This window comes from Anas platyrhynchos, chromosome 2, assembly GCF_047663525.1.
Source record: "Anas platyrhynchos isolate ZD024472 breed Pekin duck chromosome 2, IASCAAS_PekinDuck_T2T, whole genome shotgun sequence".
NCBI classification, from domain to species: domain Eukaryota; kingdom Metazoa; phylum Chordata; class Aves; order Anseriformes; family Anatidae; genus Anas; species Anas platyrhynchos.
The window spans coordinates 3060824-3088265 of NC_092588.1; the positions used below are offsets into that span (position 1 = coordinate 3060824).

The 27442-nt window shown below is 36.8% G+C and overlaps 1 protein-coding gene across 4 annotated transcripts in view; it reads left to right on the forward strand.

The window, feature by feature from the left end:
• Positions 1–22513, forward strand: part of TSNARE1 (t-SNARE domain containing 1) — a 448956-nt gene extending 426443 nt beyond the window's left edge. For all 4 annotated transcript variants that reach the window (XR_011807322.1, XM_038174847.2, XM_038174848.2 and 1 more), the window contains one exon: positions 21464–22513. The gene's annotated coding sequence lies outside the window, so the exon portion shown is untranslated. The remainder of the gene's footprint in view (positions 1–21463) is intronic.
• Positions 22514–27442: the final 4929 nt, after the last annotated feature.

Here is a 27442-nt window from a genome sequence, read left to right on the forward strand (position 1 = left end):
GAGGAACAAAAAATGCCAAGACTTTGACAAAGCCAATTCGCTCCTCCTGCTGTTAAGAGATAGTAAGTGATCAAATATCTACGATAAAACTGTGTGACAATGGAGATAAATACTTGGAGCACAGAAGATTAAACTTAAAATAAATGTAGGCAGCTTCAGCAAAAGGGTGGGGGGAATCCTGTACTGTCTAAATATAGCATAAATGCATGCAAAACAAATGGCACTAAAATACATTGGTCACAATCATCAACAGCCATTTTAACAGAATCTTGAGATTTGTATTATCCACTTCTGGGGTATAAACCTAATTCTATCATCTGCTTGTTGTGCAGCTCTTCATGAGCCATTTGAACTTCTTAAGGCTTAATTTACTGTCTTCAAAAAGCATATAAGAACTCTTAAGCTGTCTCTTACATTAACCACCTGAAACAGAGCATAGCAAAATTCCTCTGGGAAAAAAGCTTGGTATGTCATTCCCTACCTCAAGCAAAATTTTTATTAAAATCTGATTATACCTGGAATTAACTGCAGGAGGAGGAGTGTGGAGCAGATCTTTTGGCCCCTTTTGAAACAGAAACAATGATTTCTGGGTTTCAGAAATTTGCCTCTTATTTGAATACTCCTTTGAGTTCGCACACCCTTCTGAGGGTGCAAATAAGTGAATTTGCAGCTTTTCTTTACATTGTGACTGCCATTTTGGATTGAACACCATTTCAGAGTGGAAAAGATTATGTCATGCCTACTGTTCATGCCTGCATAAAATCTTATATGAGCAACATTTAAGGATAGATAGTAGAAAACAAACAAACAAACAAACAAACAAACATCCTTTTAAATCAAAACGTGCAAATTTCCATCAATTCACAAGAAATGAAGGTGAGAAATAATCTGTAAGGCCATCCTGATTCCACAGTGCAGTCATTCCATGTGACATTGCAGGGTGAGGCTCCTGTTTGAACAAGGTGCTGTTGTGAAGTGAATTGTCTAGTGTTGCTCTAAATATATCTCCCTGCAGGATTTTCACTTCTCCCCTCTCCTGGAGCATTATAGATTTACATGTCAACTTTTATTCTTAGTCTTCAGTTTAGAGCCTCTTTGGCTGAAGTCACACTGGAAACACATTAGAAGAGCATCTCTGAGCTGTGATGCAGGTATTTAGGAAAGAATACAGGCTACTCTAAATAGATAAAGCATAATTCCTCGCCCCAACCAAATTATGATTTCATACTAATCTCTAATTCCCAAAATTGCATTTTAAAACACTGAAGGTGTGATATCCTTTGAAAAATTTTGTGAATGCTTTTGCATTAAGGTGGATAACCTTATTAGCTACACCTGTAGCCAATTTCGCTTTTAAGACCAGGATGGTCTTAAGAGACAGCGGTTTTCACAGTCCAGATATATGAATATAGTGTGGGATTTGTCAATCATTTTGAATACAGCTCTTCTGCTTAATCAAGTTTGTTCTTACTCTATACTTTTATAAAATTCTGAATTAACTCTGAGTTATAAATTAACTTCTGTAAAATGTGATTATTTTATATGCTTTCAGCTACATTACGATGCCATTGAATTTGCATAATATAACTCCCAGTCTTTTTCTCTTGTTTAGGAGAGTATTTTTCTCTCACCAGTCACTCAATCACCACCTGTCTCTTGATCTCATTCTGTAATGTACTCTAGATGATTGACCTGCCACCTCTAATTTTACATTTTCCAGGTGTTTTAAGCTCTTACCACTTTCCAAAATCACTTGGACAAATTAAAGATAATGCTTTTCCTTTTTTTTCCTTTTTTTCTTTCTTTTTCTTTTTTTTTTCCTCCCACGTGAATCAATGATCCTTAATTCTTGTTTAGGTATTTGTTATCTTTGTTTCAACATTTGGACACCTAATTTTGGTGTCAAGAGGAAAAGTGATCTGAACTTTAAACAGAAGACATATCCTCTTGTATGTCATATGTCATGATGTAAAATTGCTCTCTTTGTTTTGGACCTTCCTCACACATAAATGTTGTTTTGAGGTTTTTACTGATGTACAGTTGTAAAGTGGTCATGAAATGGCTGTTTTTCTTTCTTAAGTATAAACAAAACAAAGGCATTTCTCCTACATCTGTGCAGTTTACTTCAACACCAGTAACCAACCACACTGCCGCTTCCTTTCCTCTTAACCTTTTGTTATGCTCCAATGCCTCAAGTGGTTAGGACCACAACTTCAGCTGATTTGTAATGCTCTGCAGACATTTGTGGCCATTCGTCATTTCTGGACAGCTTTTCAACTGTGTAAAGTAAAGTATTCAGAAGCAATTTTGCAGCCTTCATATCTTAGAAAGTTTTCATAGGTCCATATTTACTTCCTTAGGTACTGAAGTACCTTTGAAAACTTTACCCTAGCAGGGTTTCTACTGAAATTGATGCGTTGGCTGGTACATAGCTTCATGGCTGAATGCTCATAGCATATCAAGACAGCTTCAAGAGCCTTAGCACAGAAAAACTCTGAAAGCAATTAGATGAAGGGAATTTCATAGCTTTGCCATTAACACAACCTCTGCTATTCTTAGTACGTTTTTATTTTGCACAGTGAGTCACACAAATGCAGTAAGAAACAACAAGGAGGATGTCAAGTTCCATTACTGTAGTAAGATGGTGGATGACAAGGGCATCTGGTTGATAGAACAGTACAGAAAATTGCACTTTGTCTGGCAATTAAGGGAACAAAATGGAAAAATGTCACTGTCCTATTTCTGTTCAACTTCAAAAAATACATATGATTTCTGCCTGGGAAATTTCTGTAGGTGGCTGCCTGCCTTCTAATGCTGCTTAAGAAACATTTTGTGTTCAGAGTGGAGGAGTAAACCAGGTGATGAAATATTCATCTGACTAAATTCCTGTCTCTTTGGGGTTTTGCTGGGAAAAAAATATATATATGTAGTCCCATTGCTGGCTAGTTTGAGCATAGGAGTTGATGTAACCAGTCAGGATAGGGTATTGTTTTTTTAATGAACTTTGCAGCTAGTTTGTGTTGAAAAATGCTGCAGACATAATGAACCCAAATCCTTTTTTTTTTTTCCAGTGCTGCAATCAAAAGCCAAACTTATGTGATTCTTCTAAAAGATCTAAACCAAGCCAGAAATACCTGTCCTTTATTCTATTAAAGCTGAACAATGCAGCTACAAGAACAGGAAAGAAAAAAAAAAAAAAAAAAGAGTGAGATTGGTCTTGTAACATGAAATTTTCCACATTTGTAAAAATCCAATGACTCAGTAGTCAGAAGGGAATTTGAACAAGTGATTTCTAACAATTTAGTTTTGAGTTGTATTTAAAGATTTATTATCCTTTTTATTTCTTTTATTTGGCATTTTAAAACACATGGCAACCTTCTTGGAACCAAAAACAAACCAAATCCAAATCTAGCCTGTCTGCAGTAGTATTTAATATTAAAATCCAATGAGTTTTCGTTTTTGTTCACAAATAGAGAGGAATTCAAAGGAAGTCTTGGTGACACTGTGCCAAGGTAGAGGTCACACAGAACAAGCAGTCTCCTGATACGAAAATACAGAAAGCAATAACAGCAGCAGAACTGGGTGAATCAGGACACAAATTACATAGATTTAATATTTCCCAATATTTTCCCAGGTTTCTAATAATATTAAAATATTCAATATTATCACTTAATCATTCTTAATGAGTTTATGTATAATAAGACACGGATAAAATATAAAATAAACACTTTATTCTCTCTTCCTTGCAAATATTTTATGATATGAGGACAAAAGTATCCCACAATTTACAGTTACTTTAAAAAAATAAGTGTCCTCTGGGAGACCCTGGGAGTCACACTATGTCCTCTTCCAGCAGTACTGGAGGTTTTCCAGTAGGATAAGAGAGATTTTCAGGCACTTACTTCCTTGGATAAAGACTGTGGAAAGTGGGCTTGAGCATCTATTTAAAAATCTTTAAGAAATAATTACTCCAGCTTTCTATTCTCATTTTTCATCTGGAAATTTCTGCTCCTATATTGGTTTGAAATCACTATCTTCAGCTCAGTATTTTTGCATGGTTAGCTAAAATTATTGCCTGAAAATGACTTTAATGGGATGCACTGTTTCCCCCAAATCACTTTTGGGAACAGCAAGAGCTTTTCAGTTATTGTAGGTGTTTCAAATTGTACAGCAGATAAGTCATACCTGGACCCTCCAATTTCAAGTTTGTCGTTCTAGTGTCTGTGATCTACGTAGTGCATTTGGTAGCCCGTATCATCCCTAAAACAAGAGTAACGGTTATATTCCGCAGAGATAAGCTAATAGTCAGACTTCCCTCCATCCAATGAGACCATTGGGTTTTCATTTACATTCAGGCATAGTCCACATAAAGAGGAGAGTGTAGCACATATTTAATTTTCATGGGCTAAAAATACGCAAGGGATCGAGGCTTCATGGCCCAGCATGAGAAGTGCAAAAAAGTGAATGAAAGTAGCAAAAAAAATGCCTCTCAACTCCAAGTGAACTGTCAACACCACAAAGCTACATCTAGCATGTTACACCGTGGCCCATAACAGATGTTTCTCTTTCAAGCTGTCTCTTCTGAGGTCTCTTACTCAAATATGATATGAAGGCAATACAAAAGAAGGCTTTCAAATGCAAATATGAGAAGGGAAATGACATATGGCAGAAGGAGCTGGATGTGCCAGTGAAGGAATATTTAGTTTTTCTTTTGCATAACATTTCATGAATATATTGAAGCGTGATGCTCTGGTGACTTTGGTGAGAATAGCCTGTGTAATTATGAATTCTTCAAGGGATAATTTGTTTCAGCAACCTGCCTTTTGTTGTTGTTGTTGTTTTTATGATGAGAAATGTGGTTTTACAGGGTTTGGAAATCACGCTGGTTTTGAACCATGATCTACAAAGAAAACACTGTTCTTCCACTGTCAGCAGTTTTTTAAAAAGAGAGATGTATCAGGCAAAAGTATGGCATTACTAGGAGTTCCCGCACTCCTGATTGTGAAGTTGGAAAAATGAGTAGCCACCAAGCTACACAAACATGTTTTGCGTTTTCAGAATTTTATTTTTTATTTTTTGCACTTCCAGAGCATATGTTGGAGGAAAGTTCACCTACTTCTAAACAGAAATTTTAAAACTTTAAACTTTGTGTTTAAAGGCATGCAGTACTCATTAGCATCAGGAAAAGTTTCATTTGTCTTTATCTCAAAGTTTATTTTTCCTCTCTTCTTCACGTCTCTTCCTAAAACATCCTTTGTAATGCCTACCAAAATTATCCCATACTAAATAATCACATTTGGGTGTATATTGAATGGTTCAAACTACATGAATAGTGGATCAGAACTGCTTGGGTTTCCAAAAGATCTATTCCAATTTTATGTAAGGTCTTACAGCCTTTATATGATTATCTGGATTGTACTTTGGAGGTCAGCCTATGTTTTCAGTATGATCTTTTCTTTATTGTTAGGATTACTGTGCCCTTTTTCCACTATATTGAAATGACTCAGGCCTGAAGTATGTAATTGTGTCACTAGACTCTTCAGACATTCCCATGTGGTATGAATTCTAACATTTAGGGTAATCCCAAAAAATCATTCTATGTTACAAAATTCTGCTTCAAAGGGCTTTTATTGCCTTAAATATCTGTATACTAAATGTACTTGAATATGTCTCTTTTTGTTTTCTTTTGCTTTTAATGTGTGGTGTTTTTTTTTGTTTTTATTTTTTATTCTTTTTCATTTTTTATTTTGCTTTTTCTTCTTCTTCTTTTACATCTGCTTCTTTTGCTTTTACTTCCTTTTCTTCTTATTTCGTTTGTTTTAGTCATTGTTAAAAAGTTCATTTTCAGTGAGAGAATCGTAGGACAGTCTGCGTGCATTTGTATTAGGGGATTTCTGTCATATTGCTCTCTAGCCTTATAGAAATATAGCACCTCTGCATAATACAGCTCCAAGTATACCTGTGAGTTCTGGGTATTTGTTATAATAATTGTAGAACTGATAATATATCAGAAATGTGGGACTTTTTAATACCTTCCTTTGGCTCCAACCAATTTTGGAGACAGAAAGCCAAGTATTATCATTGTAATAAATAAAATCCTTACATAAGCAGAAACACAGAGTTTCACCACAAACGATCAGACAGTTTACAAGTCATTAAGAAGATTATTGCAGTTGAAGGTAAAGGAAATCTCTGTTTCTGTTTTGCCCAAGCATTTCTACTATGCAAGGCCAAATACCTTCTGTCAGCATTTTGAAACATATACACAATATATTATTTAGGTTTAATCATTTTTACCCCGGATTCACTTTTACTCTCAGGAGAAATGTAAAACGAGGCTCACAAAAACTTTTACCTTTGAATATTGTGTTGTTGATTCCAAATAGCTGAAAGAAAGATTTAAAGGAAGTACTGTATTAACATCTAAGTTTAAAAAAACAAATTAAACCTAGTTGTAATTCACTCAAGATTTAGGTTCTGTAACAACTACCACATTAGATTTCTCATGGATGGATGGATGGATGGATGGGACCCGGGACTTTTTATTTATTTATAATCTCTCTGTACTGACTTTTAAACATTGCTATAAAACAACACAAGTAATTTCAAGCACAGCAGAAAGCAAATATTAGAGTCCCTAGGCCTGATTCTCATTAACTTTAATGCCATTTTACACCACTCTGGCACTGCACTGGGGCCATAAACTGAATTACATTAAGCATAAAATGTTTCTATTGTAAGAACCAGAGCCTCTGTATTTACAGCAGTATTACAATCAACCTCACAAAGATGGTACAACACTTCCCGCAATAATGCTTGCTTTCCCATTTCTAGCAGAGGGTTCATCACAGCTGCTTTCTGTCTGTCAGGCTGGAAAAAAACAGTATTTCTTCCTTTCAGGATGAAATAATTGTAATAATATTGTACAGACTAAAAAAAGACCTGTGAAAATAATCTTGGGGAGAAATAAATAAATAAATAAGCAAATACTTTGCTGAAATTATAGTATTATCTATATCAGCCCTGCACTTGACTCAGGGATATCCTACGCCTGTTTATTGTTGATCCATGACAATTTCTTCTCATTTATTGAGTGCAACCTAATCTATACAAAACAGGAATGGCCCAGGAGGCCATTCAGGGCCATACGTCTCTGCTGTTGCACTCCATGCACATTCATGGAAATTAAATCACACATGTAGAATTGGCTGAAAGAAGAAGATACCTAAAGTCATTCGGCAAATTCACAATGTAGTCTCTGCCTTTATATCATTGTTTATTTGGGAAATTCTAGAAACAGTGAATGGTTTATTATATGTCACCATTTCCTTTTACCTTGAGAATGCAATGATTTTTCCTGCTATGATCAAAGTCTAATCTCAGTCAAAGTAATGAAATATAAAACAAAACATTGCTTTTCTGAAGATGCAAAACTGTGACCAGCTCCACTGGTGGTTCATAAGACCTTGATCAGCTTTTTAGCAGAGGAGGTGCTAGGTTTCCTCTTACCTGGTATTACTTCTGAACAATTTGCTTAGATTCTCTCTGTAGCCACTGGAGGGGGATAGGCACTTTAGGGTATAGTATTTCTCTTCCCAAAATAGGCTTCTGAAATGGGTCAGTTAAATCATGCTCTAAAATCATGCCTACTTCTCTTCATTGACTACAAAGAGGGATGAATGAAATCAGCTGTTAGGCTTTTAAAAATACCCTGTTGCGCTGAAATCAAGGGCAAAGTGAAGGAAGGCAGAATATAGTAGTTGCATGTGTTCTTACATGAGTAGTACTCCTTTTAGAAAGCGGTGGTGCAAGTCTGATGGAGAGTCATTAATGTTTGAAAGAGAAACACTAGATGAGTCACCAAGACAAATAAACAAAATAAAAATCTAACAAAATAAGATAGCTCCAATAAAAGCAACAACAAAACCAGAAAACTTAGGAATGTTGGGCAAAGTCTATTTTTAATGCATGAACTGATGATGATCTAAGGATATCATTCAATAATGTGTCTAGTGTGACCTACAGGTCCCATTAAAAGATTTGTGAAGAGACAGCCATGAGTTGTCCTAATTTGCAAACAGTTTGGAAAATAAAACGAAAAATAAAATGAAAAAGAAACAGGAGCATCTTAATACATTTGCATTTATTGCTTCCAAGAGTTAAAATTCAGTAGGAACCAATGTGAAAGTTGTGCTTTGTTAGAAGCATTTTAAAACAGTGAACAATTGCAGAGAACGATAAATAATAACGAAAAAAATCTTTGTTAATTATAATTTGCTTCCTAAAGAATTCAGATTAAATATTAAAATAACAAGAGAGTTGCTCATTAAAGGAGTTATTGCTCTGATAATACATTTACAAGATGTTCTTTTTTATGGTATAGTAATGAACATCGGAAGTTGGAACAACTAGTAAAAACCACTGATTAGATAAATATTAAATACATCTTGTGGATTTACAGATTTTATAGGAGAAGATAATACACACTGTATTTTATCAGAAGCACATTCAGCCTACCCTACATGTTGTGTAATGCAGTCCCACAGCAAGGATATATGAGCTGCAGTAGATATGGAACCCTGGGTAATACAGTCCCAGTAATGTTAGCAGAGCAAATTGTATGGAGTGCCATGTTGGATGGTGAAGACACACTGCTGGTGATTCCAAATCTCCTTCATTCAGTACAGAGATGGGAAGGGGTGACTGGCTTCATGCACCATTTTTTCTCAGACACCAAGCCATGAACATCTTATATCCCTGACATTTGCTCCAGAGGAGAAGATGGCAGGCAACCAAACAAAATTTGGAAACCATTACACTGTGTTTCAACTGTAATGTAAATGGAACCATATTGCTTTGAACCTGTGGTCCCTATAGCTGCTAGTCTTATTTTGGCAATGCAATGTCTGCCATTAAATGTGCACTCTTGCCATATCAAGACCTGTCTGAAAACTAGATATCCCAATGGCTTATTTTCAAATAAAACTCTCCTTTCTGACAGTATTTTCCAGGTTCCCTTTGCAACATGCTTCAGCACTGATTTTCTCCTCTAAGGTCTTCTAGCCACTTTTTGATACAGACTAAGCTTGTTGAGATTGAAATACACACTATGAGCATGGCCCTGGAGGGGTAATATGAAGCAGAAGAAATACTTTAAGAACTTTCATCCTGCTCCTAAACTTGTGCAACTATTACTTGGGCCAGAACACACTGAAATCATCAGTGGCATTTCTGCTCAAAGCCCCATGAAGGACAACCCCTCACATAGCAACTCTCCTATGAAGAGGTTTGTGATCCGTCAGTCTGAATACAAGGGTTTGGAAAACAACAGAAGTTCTTTCTAGCGAAGAAACAAGGCCTCGAGCAGTTCCGAGCTGAAATGGAAGAGTTCAATAAGAATTCATCCTTTGAACTTTGTCATTCTTTCCTGATTCTCTTTCCTTACATTTTCTTTCATTTTCACCCCTTTTCCCTGCCGCACTCTCTAGTATGCACCCATCTGCTAAAAAATAAAAAGGGCTCCCTGCGCTAGTGTCTATTGAAGTGCCATATGGCTGAGGTATTGCCTTAGGTGGTGAGCATCACAGAGTGCATCTCTGAGTGAACAGAGATTTCTGCATTTGAGGTTTAATTAGGTAACTGCTTTTTAAGTGGCATCAGTTTTCCCTTAAACATTTAACTATTTCTCAGAAAAGAAAAAAAACGATGAAGCCGGTCTCCAATACAGTCTGACATGTATCATTGAGTGTTCCCATCCTTCTCGTAGTGTTCCACGTCTCCTTCATCTTCACTGTTGGGATTAACAGGGAAAGTGGTCTCCTAAGCCTTCACCATCCCTCCCACCCTGATCTGCCCAGCTTTCCTGCTTCATTACTGCTGCTACAGACATGCTTGTAGTCTGGGTTACACAGCACCATCTGTTACAGAGGAGGAAGGAGTTGTTTATTTCAAGATGCAGCTGCAATATAGCATTAGTGAGGGAGGGAGATCTAGAGGAATTGTATGCTTTTAGATGTCTTAAAATGACAGACTTGGGTGCCATGCAGCAGAAATCTCGTACCTGCAAACAAACAGAAATGCAGTACAGGGAAGGCAGAAGAAAAAAACAATGAGATCTATGCGATCTAGCTGGGCAGGGGGTTGCTGTCGCATTAGTCCATTTCATAGAATAACTCAGTGCAGATAAAGTAACTAACTGCATATGCTTGATAATCAATTGAAATGAAAAATTAAAAGTGCTTGCTTACACCATTGATGAAGCTGGAAATTTAGTATGAATTTAAGCAATGGCCATGTTGCAAAATACTCTAGCATCATTGCTGTTTATTAGATTTCCCCTAATTAGTGCTCTACTAGTGTAAGATTTATGGGGAATGAAAAGTTGTGCGTGTTCTTTCTCAGAGAAGGATTAATTTCACAGTGGCTGAAGAGTCCATGTGTTTCCATGGATTGTATCCCAAAACTTGTGAATCTTTGCAAGAAAGTAAGGCTTAACTTTATCCTGGGGTGATCTCATATCACTACAAAATAAATGGGAGGATGAAATAACATCAGGTGACTGCAACATTCGTGAGCCCAAAGGAGATATTTGCAATAGGCAGCCAACCACAACCCCAATGCCAGTCACATATGACTGTTGTACAAGCACAAGTCACCAAGGATGTATCATTCTTAACCTTTGGCCATAAAGGACTTCTAAATAGAGACTTGGCCAAGTGCAATTTGAGATCATTCTAATCCCACCATCTGCTGCCAACTCCCAGTAAAGAATAGTGCAGAGAACTATTTGTTATTTCCTTTTTGTTGTTGTTGTTGTTTTGTTTTTTGCTATTTCTGTGCTTGTTTCCTTGTTTATTTCAAAGCCACTGTCATTCTTGTTAAAGGATGAATTTCGATATCTGAGGAGAGAGGAACTCCTCATGCTTGGTGCGTGTGAGGATGTGTAGGCTTCTACTCAGCCATACCGAATACCCAGTGACATCTCTAAAACACACAGAGTGCAGTGCCAAAATTCATTGATAATTATTAGTGTCTAAGGGGATCTCAGTTGTTCCAGATGGAGGAGGCTGCACAATAACTACCACAATTATTCTGTTTTTCAAATAATTCTACAAACATAGAGTTAAAGATAAGTCAAAAGCCCTTTTCCACTCCATTCTACAGTTTAATTGTTTGTGTTTTGTCTAGATTTGCTTTTCGCTTTTGTGTTAAACATGTCAAAGACTTCCACCACTGTGATATCCAAGATCTGCTTAAAACCTTGAATTTATCCCCCTTTTTTCTTCCTCTGCCTTTTGTTTATCAGAGTTTAGCTGTAAAAAGGCTTATTTGATACCCTAAAGTTCTCTCTCTGCCTCCCAGAGCCCTTAAATACTTCATATCCCCTCTTTTGTTTGTTGGTTCCTTAGTACTAGATGCTATAAAGTAAAACCTTAATCATTTCCATTCATATAAATGGAACCAACGGCACAATGCAGAATATGTGATATACAAGCAGCTCTTCAGTGACTATTCATGGTTATTTTCCCTCCCCAACAAACTTCTGTATCCTTTCAAAAGAAAATGAAGACACTTCTGGAAGCCTACGGGATCCCTTTAGTGATGTTGTTCACGATAGTGATAATAAACAGAAAAGAGTCAAACAGATGAAGCACCCTGCTAAATCTAACCTGGCTGCTTTTTAGGACAAGGACTCCCACTCTTGCTGGTACAAAAGGGCTATTCCACCCATTTCCTTCCTTCAACAGCACACATAAACAGACACCTAGGGAAGGGTAATAACAGATGATATATACAGCATATTCCCTCACATATACTCCAAGTCTCCAATTATTTTCTGCTTAGGGACTTCTGACACCATTGTTTATTCAGTAACTCAGAGAAGATCTTTCTTTTATTTTCCCCCTTTTTTCCCTTGAATCCATGGATTTTTAAATTATTTTTTAACTTCTGGTGGGGATTTAAGGAGAACATGCATATAACCAGCGGGAGATATTTTTGTGAGTATGAAGAACAATACAGGGAAAACAAAATGGAAGCTATATATATATGTAGTAAGTAGAGACTATATGAGATTGCTTTTAGACGGCTTCAGTATAATTTAGTATGAAAGGTAATAATTATGCTCTCCATATTGAGAATGGGAACACTTTGTGTGGTCACAAAACAAACACAAACGAACAAACAAAAGAATCCAAACTTCAAACTTGTTAACAAACAAAGAACTCCTGAAAAAGAAAAATATTTATATATTAAAATCAAAACAAACAAAAAAAAAATGGAACAGAATATGTTTCCAGGGCACATTTTTATGAAGGTAGGCTTTCTTCCCTATAGTAGTGGATTCAGCACTAGTATAACTGGTCACTGATGTTTTATTTATAAAGAAAATATACAAGGCAAATCAGTAAAACTTGCAAATAGAAGGAGATAATACAAAAATATTTAATTTAGGTGTAAAATATAACACACTATAGGATTAAATTCACTTAACTTTAGCCAAGTAAACTGGAACTGGCCCCTTAAAGCTTACTTTTGGGCTAACATATTCTGTTGAATAGATTTAGCTAAAGGTGAACTGAAGAAAAAATATTTCACCAGCATAGAGCAGAACCATGATAGGAGAGGTCAAAGTGAATGTCATCTCAGTTTTTCTTGCTCTCATTTATGAACAAGCAACTGAGGAGCAAACTCCGGCACTATGAGGAGATATCCAAAAGGCATATCAGGGTTATCTATAAATATCAGAATGAACTCCCTGACATATCTATGTTTTCCTGCCATAACCAATTGCTTTAGTATCCCTGGTGTCTCCTAAAACATCTGCTTTCATATGGGCTTTTTTATGTTAATGTGGTACTTATTGCTACTGCATAAATGAAGCAACCATGTGAAGTGTACTCCCATTTACTGCTTCAGCCCTAGCATCATATGCATGAATAATGCCAACATATGTACATAAAAACAGCATCATCCAAAGTTAATAACAGCTAGTGTTCAGGTAGATGCAGAAAAACATTTTATTAACATCAATGGACTGAATTAGTTGTTTTTAATCAGTTCTATATACAGCAATCTATGTCTAGCACTGTTCTTAATGAAAACATAAGTTCTAGTTCTGATTCCAATATAGAATTTTGTCTTTTCTGTCTCTTTCCTCATTACTAAAATCAATTAAAAACTGTTCCCCTCATAGTTAAATAGCCTTTTTCATTTCTTTATTTATTTGGAAAACAAACAAACAAAGAAGAAAGCCTGGAAAATCTGAAGTAGGTATTTACTGCATTTGAATATGCAGGGCTGTTGCACTGAAGTATCTATCAGTGTATAAGATGCCACACAACATACATAGTCCTATTCTGTTTTTCATTCCTGACAGGTCAGCTTTACTCTCATTTTCTCTGTCTTTACCAAAACCATGTAATACTTCCACCAGTCCCCTTTAAGGAACACCCAGAGCATACAGTTCTAACTCCCTGAGCTCAAATAGGGTTCAATGATAACCATGCTGTGTATGTTTTGTGGGCTCTTTCAGAGATTATCAGCTCTATCTCCACTAACATGTAAATAGTAATTTAAGGGCTTCTGTCACGTTTTACAGTTCTGATTTACTTGTTTTATAGTTAAATGCTGCTATAAGGAGAAAGTCTGGTATTTCCCATGACTCTTGCCAGATTTTCGGGGATGGTGAAATAGTAATGATAGTGTACTGAATGATTTGTATGCTAGGCAGCCTTGGCTACATACTCTACTGTTTAAGCATCTATCTCTTTGAAATTGTCTTTTGCTGCAAACAGACATATTTTAATCTCAGTCAGCATTTTTCTTTCAGATAATCCAAACTGAAAGTCCAATACCAGTCCAATGCCAGCAATTCTACATGCTCCCAGAGGAACATAAGATTTGCCAATTGGTAAAAGCTGATGACTCATCAGGTCTGCTGTCTAGTCTCTATTAGTCTCCAGCACACAATGCCTTATCTGGCCAGTGTTTTATGTCTCTTATTTCTGCATTATCCTGAGTGCTTCCAAGAATGCAGTTTATTCATAAAGTTCATTTTCTCTCTTCCTCCTCTGCACAATAGGAGTCGCCAAATGAGAGTATGGGAGCTCTGTCTTTCTAGGGAAAGATTGGCAGTGACTGCACAGATCAAAAGAGATGTGGGCTGTTCCAAGGCAAGTGAGACTCTAATCACTTGTCCATGCAGTTTGGGGAAGGGAGATGCATACTGCCTGTCTCAAATGTTAGCTTGCACAACTAACACAAAGGGGTTAGGACAAAGGGGTTAAAGCATACTAAAAAAAAAAAAGAAAGAAATAGATTGTCTTGGAGCACTCTAAAGGTGAGGTAAGAGCGAGGAAATTAGGTCATGTAAGTGGTGGCCTCTATTTTTTTTTAAATAATGTCTTCAAATTGCCTCCATTACCATAGAAGTTTGGTTAAAGAGATGCACTGGGAGCACTGTCCCTGCTCATCTTTGCTAGAAGTTTTTGCCTTACAACTATACCACTTGCCAAAGAATGAACAAAATAATCCATGTTTCTCTTCCAAGTGGCAATGGGAGGAATGTTCTCCTTTTCTTACTCCTCTTAAGAACCAGAATTTCTTACTGTTAATCTAACAACATGTCCACTCCCAAAGCTGCCACGCTGCCCCAAATTGTCTTTCAAAAATAAAGAGATAAATGCAAGGGAAAGGCTCTATCTTGTAGTTCATCAAATTTAGTGCAGCTTGAAGTACAAAGAGAGCTCATAGATAGAGAGAGATACCTGCTATTTTCTTGGACATTCAGTCCCATCTGTTTAATGTCACTTAGATTTAGATCACACATTGCTGGCAATTTTAACCTTGTTTTTCATGTCAACAAAATGAAGTGATAACCCTTCTGCCACTGATTAAACCACTTGGAGCCTCACTCCTCTGCATTTCATTCCTAGACTCATAGAAACACAGAATATCCTGAGTTGGAAGGGACCCACAAGGATCATGGAGTCCAGCTCCTGGCTTCACACAGGACCTCCTCAAAATCAAACCATATGCCTGAGAGTATTGTCCAAATGCTTCTTGAATTCTGTCAGGCTGAGTGCCATGACCACTTCCCAAGGGAACTTGTTCCAGAAGAAAGTGGTTACAGATAAGGTTGTTTGGTTTGTTATTGTACAGTCATGAAGGACATCCCAAATGAGAGACTGTCTTTAAGAAGTAGGATGACAGTGCTTCTACAAGGATAGTAAAAACAAACAAGCATGTTTTGGAGGAAGCATCTTCTTTGATTTGTGATCTTGAGAAGAAGCAAGACCTCATTTTTAACTGTTTTTGATTCCTTCTCTTGACAGATTGTTTTGGAGTAGGCTTGAAGGAGTTCTTCCTTTAAACTCACCTTGACTGGACAGCAGGACCGCCTGCTTATTTATACCTGGATGTCAGCTTTGGATGCCTCTGCCTATTTCCTACCTTTTATCTGCAAGTTATCTGAAAAAAACCTGTCTTGTTGGACCCTGAGCTGGAGCAAAACACATGGAATAATCTATATATAAGATGGTGAAGCATCTGCAGTGAGGCCAGTGTTAATGATCAGTGGTCTAATGCAAGAAGTACAGAAAGAAAAGAAAAAAAAAATAATGGAAGAAGTGAGCCTCTGTGGCCCAAAACACTGGCCAGAAAAAAAGCTAGTAAAATGTCAGTGAATCTTTGGTGAATTACATGAGCTCATACATTAGTGCTCCAGGGAGCTCCTCGGGACTTCTATCAGAATTTACTGGAAGTGCTTGTCAGAATGAAATTTTTACACCTCACACAACTTCAAAATAATTCATTCAGGGCTTATGTCAAATCTGTGGCTCAAATAATAAGAATTTACTGGAGGTTGAAATGCAACTGTATCTTGGAGTAAACATTGTCATGTTAAAGAACTATGTAATGACTTATCAATCATACACAACTCTGCTATACACAGTGTGCCATGAGGGGAAAAGAAACAATATCTGTTTATCCAGATATAGGGGATTTTCACCATGTTTTAATCTGATAAAACAATGCTTCTGAGACTTGCTACTTACTTGCTATTTAGTCAGAGTTTGAGATGTCATTATCTGATGTTGCACATCGTCAACACCAAACAATACAAAAATCCTTGAAGTTTAAAGATTGATTGCATGTTATCGCCACATCATCTTGCTACTTCCATAGCAATATGTATTTTTAAGAATTGGGGGAAAATTACTGCTTCTCCTTCCCATCTCATCTATTATGTGTCATGTCCCAAACCCTGGACACTTCACCCTTATGTGAAATGGATCTTCTCACAGTCCTCAAAATTCAGCAGCACTGTTCCACAGCTTCAACTTCTAGGTGCAGATTCGGACATGGTTACAGAATTTTTAATAGATTTGCATGGCCTTATTCAGTTCCATGTTTCTTAAAAACTTTGCCATATACTGCAACTCTGGTAAGGAATTTGCTTTGCTAAAACAAAACTTTACAGCTCAAAAGTGGCAATGCATGGGAGTCAATTCTTACTAGCCACAATTTTCTAGCATGGAACTGGAAAACTGTTTGGATGTCTTTCACTGTAGTGAGTTCTAAGGAGCTGGCTCGTAGAGACATCTTTTTTGGACTCATCAAAACATAGGCACATCCCCAAAAGATGCCCATGCACCTGCATTAACATTTACCTGTTAAGCTTCTATATTATCAATGATCTCCAGTTGCTAAATTAAAAAACAGTTTAAGCCAGGGCCAGAAGTCTTCTGAAGTTCCAAAAGACCTCTATTTTGTAGCCTATTTCTAAACTAAAGAGAAATTATTTCACTGTAGTTGGATGAAAAAGGGTTTCTGGGCCCCACTGATGCAGTTAAGAGAACTCATGGAAAAAATAAATGACTAAGTGAATATGAAGCAATATTCTATTAAATATATCATCACCCTGCTTCCTCATTTTTATTTATTAATTTTTTATTTTTTCTGACAGAAGGCTCTTGGGTTATTAGGTCTGTCCTATTTTAAGAACCTGTTGTTAAAATTACAGTATAAGCAGAAATGGCCAGTATGGCTGAATAGAACAGCGGCTTTTCTGCTGTGGGCATTGTGTGCTAGAGAAATGTCTCTAGAAGATTTCTGCAGTGAAAAGTGGGTATCATTTACTTCCTTGGAAAATTTGTGGAAGGACTATTTAAAAAGGAATAATTTTAACTGATGGAAAAGCTTTACTGAAGGCAAAATCTCATCATTTTACAGTACTTTTGAACAAAGGCCCAGATACAAGCTTAAGGCTGGGAGATTCACAATGTCAGTGATGAAGTTCTTGTCACAAGTCAGTGTAATGAAGTTCTTGGATTAATCTGGTGTCTGATTACCTACAGCTTGAAAGATGCAGGATATGATGTTGTTTTTTCTTTCTCTCTCTCTCTTTTTTTTTTTCCTTGGCATTTTTTTTTGTGAGTTTTGTCTTTTTTTTTTCCTCCCTAACCTGAAAATGTGTCATTTAGTGACATTAATGTATATAATAATGTAATTATATCAGGCCCAGGTTGAAACCTTCGTAGGAAGGTGATCAGAAAGGAAAGACATGAGTCCTCAGGAACCATTCCGCACCTTCACAGGTGGAAGGTCAATCAAGTTACAACATGACCTGCAGAGGAATGTCTGGTATGGGGCTAAATTTGATACTGATGTCCAAAGCTGGTGATCTGGTGAATTCTGAACACATAAGAAAAATATATCAGTCATGTCTGGAAAATCTGAGAGTTTTCTCTACCTCTCAGAACTACTATGCTCTGTATGCATATCTCTATTCTCTGATACTACAGAGGCAGAGAAACAACCCTAGGTTTTCTGTTTTCAGCATTCTTTTGAGCAATGTCAGAAACAGAAGACTTAGAACCTCATGTCACGAGATGGTATGTCCACTATCAGCCTTGCATATGAGTTTAGGTTATCACAAAAAAAGTAAAATAATAATGTTGTGAATGGTCAACTGCTGTTGATAAGGGAGCGCAATTTATCTGGGTGAGTCCTCCCAACAGAAAAGTTCATTGAGGTTAATGACTACAGAAAAAACCCTAATGCCTGTATAACTTTGCAAAAGTAATAAGTTATATTGCCAAAACTTATTTACACAGTGTGATAGGTATCATCACATTTTCTTAGAGCAAAGACAGATCTGACTTGATTCAAAACAACATCAGACAGGATCAAGTTTGTTTTTCATCCTGGAAAATTTATCTTCTCATGAGACTGGCTGTTTAATTCACAGGCAGAACAGGCTAGACTAAATAGATGAGCAGAGTCTACACTGTAAACTGCAGAGGTTCTTCTCTGAAGCCAAAGAGGGCCGTGGGATGGATCCATACCTCAGATTCCTACTGCAAATTAGAGCCACCACATGACTGGAGAGGTTCATCTGTCTGATTTTGTGGTTCACAGTAAAAAGGTCTGTAAGCCTGCAAGGGAGAGTAGTCTTAGCAATCTGATGGCAGTAGAATATTTTTCCATTTGTCTTTACTTTCATGCCCTTTCTCTTTATGAATGAAAGAAATCGGGTTTAATGTACCTGTTTCCTGTCATTGACTGTGAGTGTGATAGAAATGATTTGCTGAAATGTGGACAGGCAAAATCTCATCATCCAGGTTTCTACTTGTAAAGTTCCCAAAGATCTGCCCCAATATTATTTTTATGTTTGTAGTTTTATTTTATTTTTATTTTATTTTCTAGGGATTGTAATTTACTTCTGTTGTTAACACAAGATTGTGTAGTCTATGACTAGAACTGCTAGACACAGCATTACAATGCTTATTACTACCATAGCAACTACTAAAAAAAAAAAAACAAAAACAAAAACAAGCAAAACAAACAAACAAACAAGCAAACAAAAAAAGACCTCCTTATTCAAAATCTGAAAGTAGGACAGAACTCAAACTCTCTTTTAACAAGTGAAAATATCTAATTTTTGTCTTCAACTATACCGAAAACATATATTCAGGTTGTTGTTTCATGGCCCAATGTATCTTGTAGCTAGTTTATTTCTGGAAAACCTCTTGTTATATTCAAGAGCAAAGTCTATAGATTGTCTATTTCTAATTATTTTGTGTTTAGTACTGTTGAATTTTTTCTCTGTCTGGAAATCAAGATTCATTATTCCCAGTAGCTTCAGAACCTGCCAAGAGTAATGGCTTGTGCTGGTAGTGGAATTTGCTTTCATGTCAAAAATATGTTGTGCTTCATCCCAGTCCTCAGGGATAAAGCCTGTCCAAAGTCTAGAGGATTTGGTTAGACTTCATTCTTTCTCTTCCATACACAGGAATGTGTGTGCTCACACATAAACTCTCTCAACCCTCAACCCCGTACATTTATAAGCATGTACACATACGTACACACATTCCTCATAAGGAGCCTTTAAAGACGGCATCTGTTGGTGATTGACTTGAATTTGTCATTTACACAGTTGTTGACTGCTTGTCTTGAATGACTCCCCACTAAGTACAGTGCTAAGAAATCTTGACAACTATTAGGTGGTTCTGTGATGTTAACACATGTGTTTCAGGCAGATCTTGGCCCGCAGGTCAAGGGAGGTGTTCCTTTGTCTCTATTCAGCATTGACAAGCCACATCAGGAGTGCTAGGCTCCCCAGAACAAAAGAGATGCATAGACATACTGGAGTGAGGTTGGCAAAGGACCAGGAACTTGATTAAGGGACTGGAGCACCTGACATACAAGGAGAGGCTGAGAGCTGGGATTGTTCGGCTTGGAGAAGTCGTGTTATTTATGTGAATGGGAGGGCATAGCCTTTCCTCTTTGTAGAAAGATGAGGAAATATTAAGAGTGAACATGATAGTCTAAATGGTTCCAAAGCAAATGGAAAACCTATGTAATTATTACTGTCAATCTCCTTTCCAGAGCCTTTCAACTCATCCGAGTAACTCTAGCAAATACATTTCTGATATTAGAAGAAGTTCTACTACTGAACTTATACAACTTTATGTGTCCACAGTGTATGCTTCTGCATGTAAGAGAGTCATTCTGAAGATCCCTTTGTAGTTAATGCAAATCAATAACAATGAGTGAAATCTAGGTCATTGTGAAGGTGGTATCTTTATTCAAATGAAATGACACCCTAAAAATCCACTATCTGTATTGATTAGATCTGTAATTATTGTAATAGGAGCCAGGAGCCTAGGAGCACAGGAGGCATTAGATTCAGGTGGAGACACACAACTTAAATTAGCTGAGATGAACTGAGATGAATGTCATGTGCAGAAGAATACCCTTTCTCGTTAAGGAGCATTTCTTTTAGTTCTTTGCAGTGTTTATGTGAATGCAAGACACTATCTTCTATGCTTTGTATTGAGTGCACCATAGCACAATGGTGTTTGATTTCACAATATTATCTAAATAATATCTTATTATGAACAATTCTAATAATTGACGTAAATAACAATATGTGCTTATCTTTTCATTTTGACATTGTTCTTGATTTACAGTAAAGTGTAATTAAAGAGCAATTCTAAGGTTTTCAGCAGTAGTCAACAACAACAGAGTTGTTCTCTGTTGTGGTTTTACTGATAGCAACAGAAAAAAAAATCCATTTCTTTCCTTTTCCTTGATACCAAGTAGGACTAGATTTTATAGCATAGCATATACACAAAGAAGGAAGTACAGGTAGAAAAAATGCAACCACTACAAAAGTCTGTTTGTATTTTTCATGGTGATGTTTACAACAAACAGCCTGAGCTGTTTCACAATAAGTGCAAAAATACAGTTTGTTTGACCTCTAACCTTTCTTTATAGTGCAGACGTCTTATCTTTGAAGTCATCCTAAGAGGCTTCTCTTATAGCTATCAGACAGAAATGTGAGCTTTTATAAAAAAAAAAAATAAAAATATTTAAAAATCATAATTTTAATTACATCTTTATTTTCATTAACTATTTATATTAGGCAGTATAAACATTTATGTTGTAGAGATCTACACATGATATGGTGAGAGTCCTTCCTATCAAGTAAAAGTGTCTATTGGCTTCATTGTGTGGAGAAATGGAAAAGAGATGAATATTTCTAAGATATATTCTCTTCTGCAAACTACACCAATGTTACACTCCAGCTTCTTAGTGCACTTTTCAGGAAAAAAGTATTTTTAAAATCTAACCTCTTTTACTAACCTCTAGGTATGGGAACTGCTGGCATTGAAGAGAATGCAAAATCCACTCATTTCTTTGCCACATTAGATTATACTACATATTTTCTGTATAAATTTGATCTGTCTCTACTCTCATTATCTCCACCGCTTCCACATCCACAATTATTTTATACCGGAATCAGTGAAAATACACTTTTCTGAGTTATGTCTACTTCATTGTTGCCTGCATTTTGGCACCATCTTGAGTAGCCATCCTTCCATCAGAAATAACATTATATCAGCAAATCTCTGGGAATCCCATGAATGCTTAACCATTATTCTTGCTTTTGCAGAGCCGGTGAGCACCCCATGAAGTGGAATGGATTCTCAAGGCATTTCACATTCAGGCCCTATATCAATGTCTGCTTTACTGATCACAGTGTATTCAAACTGCTATAACCAACAAATACTGTAATTGTATGAAAGAAAAGCTAAGTTTTATACCATGTGTTAATATAATTGCAGATAACTTTTTTTCCCTTCATTGAAGATATGTTTTACCTAGTGTTATGAATTTTAATTGTGTCCCCTGTGTATCTGGGGAATGTTATTTCTTTGCCTCCAGATCTGGTATCCTGTGTGTTGTGAGATACGTAGCTGTGAATTCATCTGTATTGTTTGCGTTTTTAACAGTTCTGCTCATTTAAAACCATGAAAGTCAATGTCTTTTGTTTGATTCTTTTGTGTGTGTGTGTGGTTGTTTTTGTACATTTTAAATATAATCCAACTCAGATTCTCATTCTGTACACTGCTGCTTTATAATTTGCTCTGCAGATCTGAGCTAAATATTTTCACAATTACATGTGTCATTTACATTTACAAACAAATTAATGAGATACTTAGTTGATACCATTGTATGCATAGAACAACACATTTGTCATGAGAAACACTAGTGCAAGAGCAGGACAGGTAAACATTAAGACATATTGTTATCCTTTTTTTTTTTTAAAAAAAAAAAAGAAAGAAAGAAAAGATCTATAATCTGTTAAAAAAAAAAAAGGCATCTCATGAAAAATGTCAAATTCTGTATTTGATTTAATTTCATAGGTTTCAATGGATCCAGCATTTGGGATTTTGTTCTATTTTCTCACACAATAATTTCTGCTGAAACATGATTGAATATGCAATTTAAATTCATCTTTAAATGTGTCATGTACTGTAAATGCAGTTTTCCTCCAGCAAATAAAGCATTTCAGAAATGGTTTTAATTAAAATGTCGTAGGAAGTATTGAAGAGAATTTCACAAAATGATATGTTTTTTTATTCTTCATGAAAAGTTACATCTTTTAGCAACACAGTGTCTCACCAGAAAATAAATAAATATATGAAATCAGGTACCTCGATATGATATGTGGTGTTGGTTACTGAAAAGAGTAATAAATATTAAACTAGATTCTTACCTGCACTGATTTCGATTACATGCTTCCTTTCCAAAAAGCTGATGTAGTCTTTTGTCAGTAAAGGTTGAGCACAGAAAATGCTTAGAGAAATCTTGCAGTTGCTTAAGCTCATTCAGGGTCAAAAGTGTAAAACTTTTAAATCAGTGCAGTTAGGCTTGGAAGGAAAACACAAGCCAGAGGTGTTTTTTTTTTGTTTGTTTGTTTTGTTTTTCATTGTGTATTTTTTGTTTGTTTGTTTCTTTTATCTAGATTTAACTGGCAAAGTCTACATATCTGGATCATTACATGTAACATTCAACAGCAGCTATTAAGAAAAGCTAATTAATAGGATGATACTATTTTTTTTCCCCAAAAAAAAGATTACAATTGGTGTGAAATTACAAAAGATGATGCCTCCTTCCTTACCTTTCTACAGATATTTTACTTCTGAAATAGAGCTCCCTGTTTATTTCCAGTACAAATTGCAGGCTGCCTCTATCAGCAAAATTGGCAAATTCTCTAGTGATGAAAATGATTTTCATCTAGTCAGTAAGAGCTGAAACGAACCCAGCTCATAGCTGATTGCAAGGAAATATTTTGAGAGCCTCGAGTTGCATTTGAACAAGGGATTCGAAATGAACAATCCCTGCCTATTCGCTAATCCCATTCATTAGAAACTCAGTGATTACCTCATTAGTATGATGCAGTGCAGAGACAGACTGATGGAGCTTACAATGAGCCAGCTTACACAGCTGATGGATTTGGCACCAATGACCCAGGTGAAGTATTTATCTGCTGAAACTGTAGACACTGCCTGGCTTAGAGCAAGCATGAAGTCTATGTGAGACAACACAGACATTCCTTCTCCGTTGTGTATTATGGACCTTCTGATAATGGCAAATGCTATTTTTAAAGAAATATATTCCATTAGGTTGCTATAAAACAATATGTTCCTGCAGAAGATATGTTTTCTATTCCACATCCACTTCTTGGGCACATTTGCTTTCTCCGTCCTCATAGCAAATATATACAACAGGCCATTAAACAGCTTTTTATGCTACTGATGCTTCTGTCCCTTTGGATGAGAACACTGAGTATACACACTGGCATAATTTTATTCTTCCTTACAATAGCGCACACACACACAGATACACTAAACTAAGAACCCCCCCAGCAGCACGAACTTCAATTTGAGCAGATTTCCCGAGCCACTGTGGTGTACGGGGTCAATCTGAAAATGGGGTGTGACAGCAGACAATTCCAATTAACATTTTTTTGTGGACATTACTGATAAGCTAGTGCATGCTGGCAACAGAGCAATAACAATTAAAAAGATCTTGACAAAATAAATTAAAAACAGGCATATCGGAACCGTAGTGAGCTGAGCACACAATTCAATTAAGTTGTCAGGTCCTCTTACTCAGGAGAGGAATAGGAAGTAGTTTTTGTCCCTACTACCTTAAGGGCAAGTGTGAACATGATAAAACAAACTTATCTGTCATGTCAGTTACTGTCACCTAATCAAACAATTCAGAAGGCAATAAAATTTCTCAGATCTGAGGTCTTTGTAAAAGGGCTGACACAGTTGTACCTACCACCTATTGTTCAACAATTTTTTGACCTTCTGGTCACTTTCACAGTAACTATTAAAGCTTTTAAGAAATACATAAACGTATTATGCTGGGAAGATGGCTGCTTAAGCTAACTAGGAGTAAGTCCTGAGGAACATTATATGTCTTAATCCCCATGAGGTAGGACATAAAAAACATTCTACTAATTCACATCAAGGGTCTGTATCACCTGGTATTTAGTCTCCAACACTGGCCATAAATATCTAAGGGATAGAAAAATGACCTGTGAACCTTCATTCCTAATAGTCTGCCAGTCTCTGTTCTTAGTTTTTTCGTTAAGTGGATTTCCTTATAAAGCTTATAAAGGAGAAAGGAATTTCACAGGTTTATTACTTACTGTGAAAACAAACACACAAACAAAACTACTGTGTTTGTTTTTTGTTTTTTTTTTTGTTTTTTCGGTTTGAACTTGGCTCCTGCTGCTGTCATTTACTGTCCCTTTTTTCCTTCCATCAAAATAGGTGGTTAACAATCTGTCTTAATACGCCCTTTCCATCCCATCAGGATTTTGCAGACCTCTGTTGCACACTCCCTTATATATCTCTTTTCTGATGTGAATAGTCTCAGCTGACTTGGCCTTTCCTCTTTTACTTGGGTAACTTGCTTTGTCTGTATGCCTTACTCTTTCAGTCAGCTGTAGAGAGATCCTCCACAGTAGCTTTAAATTATATGCCTGATTTTTAGACAGCTACATCTAGCTGAAAGGAGTTCAGTCTATTATCTGAGCTATTTTATGCTAGTAAAGCATCTATTATCTCCTGTACATGGTGTGTTTTGATCCAAAGTCAATTGAAGTTATTGGAAGTATCAGATGCTCTCTATTTTGCTTCAGTTCTGATAATTTCTTAGGTGAGTGCGAGGGAAAGAGGAATGGAAATGGCAATGATTGGCATATTTCTCCACTTGAGCATTTCATGCCTCTAAGAACATATAGACTGGAAATGAAGAACGATAGGGCAGGTCAACAGATCACTCCCTAACAACTTATTAATCTACAGTTCTTTTGGTTTAAGGGGCCCTGAGACACTGAAAATAGCTTCGTTTCATCCATTTAGTATAAGTGTATTAACCCACATAATTAGGTGCAGCCTCTTCCAAAGCAGCAGCCCAGAGCATATTAATGATCCTTCACATTGGGTCTGAACCATGTTTCTCATGCTTTCATTCATTACGGGCTTCCACGCTGTGGAGCTGAGTTGAACCTAATTAGACCACAAAGAAATATGGTTATAATTGGTCTGGAGCAGCTTAGTAAGAGGTAATAAGGTAGTTTAATTGGCTTCTTCTTTGTATTACTGATTCTAGAATTTATCATTTGCTGTGGACAGTGGACCAACTACACTTTACCTTGCCCTGGAAAGAAGATGAATAAAATATATGCTGAATGGTAATATGCTTGATGATTGCACACAGAAATGTCAGAAACTAATAAATTTCACAATAAAAATCAGGGATTCCTGATCCTTGGATGCTGTTGACAACTGAGACTTGTTTTAAGAGTATCAGATGCCATTTAGGAAAGAAGCTAAGTCATTGTTGTTTTTGTAACCTTTCTTTCAGTGAACTATAGTTATGGTTAATGTCCGAATCCCTGCTTATCATAGCTATAGGCACACGCATAAAAGTGAATAAAGGCCTATCATCAAGGTGATCATCTTAGGATTTTTGTTGATATATGGCGTGACCTTGTAGGAAGTGTGTAGGAAATTGAATATTTAAAAGATTTACTAATTTTAATACAGATTTTTCTTTCTTTCTTTGCCAATGAACGTGTAGGGAAACAGAAGACAATACAGAATAAAAACAGGAGATGAAAAACAAGGCAGACATTCCTGATATGCTAGCCATCCTTACGCTCTTTTTATGGAGGGAAAAAAAAAAAAAAAATCAAAACTGAATAGGGAATCAGAGGCCTACTGGAGTAAAGGGCTGATGATACTAAGTTCCAGGTTCCTACCCTGTCTGGACTCTGAAAGGTCCTCACCTCACTGTAACCCTCTACACCAGCCTTCTTCTGGTTTCCTTTCAGCTGTGTTGCTGCTTGAAATCAGCTGAATCTGGTCAATTGGCTATTCTGAAAGGCAAGCTCTAAATGCTGAAGAACATGTGTTTCCAGCTTTTTGGCTAACTCAACAGGATTATTAAAATCTACATTTGAAGGCCTTGTAGACCCTGGAAGGGAAAACAACTTTTTCCACTGAAGGTTTTTATAGGATTAAAATAGTTTAATGGAGCTCAGGTGTATGAGAGATTGCTACCAGCACCTTAATGCCATTCAAGTGTTGGAGTTCCTCTCACCTTGCTTGTCTAAGTGTTAAAAACAATTTTCTGTCCAAGCACCTCCAGTGAGTCTCTACCAATTCCCTGAGGAAATTACTCCACGCCCCAATTGAAATCACTTTTGAAAATGTTTTGCTTGAATTTTCAATATTCTTATTACAGCTTCTGCCTGGCTGCTTTGCTCCCTTTGACAACCTAAAGTGATCTCCCCCCCTCAGGAATTACACCAGTGCAGTAGGCTACAGTGAATGATCTCTTTGCTGGGTCTTTTTTTTTTTTTTTTTTTTTTTCAGAGGAGAAAGTCACAAAGTTCATGACAGGCAAGGGTCAAAAGTTTTGCCCAAGAGAGGACCTGAGGGAAACCTTTTGGGATAGTGCATGCATAAAACCCTCAAAAGTTATCCCCAGACCAACTGATTTGGCACTGTATGAGGAAATAGATGGGAGGTGTGCTTGAGAGAGTGCCTTACAGACCATGCAGAGTGCAAATGTGATTGTGTAGCTGCACAGGCTGCTTTCATTCTGTTTGTAGTAATATCACTGCAGGACATTAACCCTGAAGGAGAGAGGAGGAACACGCAGAGACAAGCTGGAGAGCTTGGGGGACTCTGCCTGGTGCAGCTGATGGACACTGGAGATAATGTTTGGTTGTGAGATGGCACAGGGTGTTTGCTGAGAAAAGGAACCCAGCAAAAAGCAGGCATGATTACTGCAATCATCTGTCACGCTAGATGAAAGAAATAACAAAAAAAACAGAACCCTATGGAGTATGTTGACATAGTGGGACAGCTTTTGTAATGCATGGCAAACGGGCAGTTAGCAGAATGCAGAAGCATGAAGTGAAGACCGACACTTTTGACAGCAGCAGGTAGGAAAACATCAGACATCTGTGATTACACCATCCTTCGCCTTTTCTTTCCATGCTTTATGTCTCCACTGGGGTGTTTCTGACATGAGCAACAGCAATGCTAAGTGCTGGAAA